The sequence below is a fragment of the Lampris incognitus genome, chromosome 3, assembly GCF_029633865.1.
Source record: "Lampris incognitus isolate fLamInc1 chromosome 3, fLamInc1.hap2, whole genome shotgun sequence".
Taxonomy (NCBI): domain Eukaryota; kingdom Metazoa; phylum Chordata; class Actinopteri; order Lampriformes; family Lampridae; genus Lampris; species Lampris incognitus.
This window is the reverse complement of record NC_079213.1, coordinates 90,711-92,505: the sequence shown is the minus strand read 5'-3', so window position 1 is coordinate 92,505 and position 1,795 is coordinate 90,711. Positions and strand designations below refer to the sequence as shown.

The 1,795-nt window shown below is 41.1% G+C and overlaps 1 non-coding gene across 1 annotated transcript; it reads left to right on the top strand.

Annotated features, from left to right (window-relative positions):
* On the top strand, positions 1-212 carry LOC130110906 (small nucleolar RNA U3). The gene has a single exon (XR_008810113.1). It is a non-coding gene; the product is annotated as a small nucleolar RNA U3 (small nucleolar RNA).
* The last annotated feature ends 1,583 nt before the right edge of the window (positions 213-1,795 follow it).

Sequence of the window (1,795 nt, the reverse complement as noted above, 5' to 3'; positions counted from 1 at the left end):
CTAATCCTATTTTCAGGGATAGGTTCTTTAGTTTTATCGTAAGAAATGTTTTTCTTAAGTGAGTCCCGCCACCCACGACGATGAGCTGGGGTACTTCTTCCTGAGCGCTAAGCGGGTACAGAGACGTGGTTTAGTCACACGCTCTGTGCTTTAGATGATGTTCAATGTTCCTTTCATGGGAGCATCAAGAGAAGGGGCATGTTCTGAATGGTAAAAAGGAAAAAAGTGCAGAAAATCATCAATTTGATCTAAACCTTAGTCTTAACTCTTAAAACATTAAATTGCAATTGCAGAAAAGTTCAATTAAAAAAAAAACAAACAAAAAACACTTGCATTGTTTCAAACCCCACCAACAACTTTTCAAGTTTAAAACGGGATAAAGTAATCAAGATATAAGACAAAGGGAGATCAGTTATAACGAATAAACACCCAATTTGCTCCTAGACTTAACCAATCTATCCATATCCCTAATCCTGGGTGTATTTCTAATCCAGCACTTGGGCATTGGCAGAGGTGCTCAGTTGACATGTGTTGGCTCTGGCATTCAATCCTAACCATAAAGTTAACCTAGTATTTTCAATCTGAAATGCTGTTGCTGTGGTTAGCTTGGCTACTGCCAAGAGTTGGTCTCTGTTGCTGAGGGGTTTTCTGTGGGATTTGCTGCCTGAGCAGATAAAGCCTTTACCCTAATACAAACCCAACCCAAATGTGTTGAAAGAGCCGTCTGTTAGTTTTATCCAAATCTTGCATACCGAGAAGCTCTGTACTTTCCATCAGAAATGCTATTGTTGGCTTGGCAACCTCCAAGACAGTCTCTGTTGCTATGGTATTATTTGTGGGATTAAGTCTTAGCAGGAGCCAAGCTAACCACGGCAATGGCATTTCTGGTGGAATATTCGGAGCGTTTGGTTCAGATATAATTAGCGGCTGGCTCTTTCTACATGTTTTTGTAAGGGTTGGGATAGGTTTAGTATAAGGGTTTTATCTGCTTAGGCAGACAGTCTCTATTGCTGTTGTATTTCTGCGGGATTGTCTGCCTGAACAGATAAAACCCTTACCATAAGTGAAACATTTAGAAAGAGCCGTCCATTAATGTTATCCAAAACTGTCACTCCGAGAAGCTTGGTACTTTCCATCAGGAATGCCATTGCCGTCGTTAGCTTGGGTACGACAAAGAGTTAGTCTCTGTTGCTGTGGTGTTCTCTGTGTGATTGACTGCCTGAGCTGATAAAACCCTTATACTAACTGAAATATGTTGAGAGAGCCGTTCAGTAATTTTATTCAAAATTTTTACTACGAGTACCTCTAATTTCCATCATAAATGCCATTGCTGTGGTTAGCTTGGCTACAATGAAGAGTTAGTCTCTGTTGCTATGGTATTCTCTGTGCGATTATCTGCTTAAACAGGTAACACACTTGCCCTAACCCAACCAAAACATGTAAGAGCCATCCGTTAATTTTGTCCAAAACTTTCACTCCAAGATGCTCGGTTTTTCCTTCAAAAATGCCATTGCCATGGTTACCTTGGCTACCACGAAGAGTTAAGTCTCTGTCGCTGTTCTATTTCTGAGGGATTGTCCGCCTAAACAGATAAACCCATTACTCTAAGCGAAACATATAGAAAGCACTCCGTTTATTTCATCCAAAATGTTCAGTCGAAGGTCGGTTCTTTCCTTCAGAAATGCCATTGCGGTGGTTAGCTTCGCTACTGCGAAGAGTTGGTCTCTGTTGCTGTGGTATCCTCTGTGCGATTGTCTGCCTGAGCAGATAATGCCCTTACAACTAAGCGAAATAT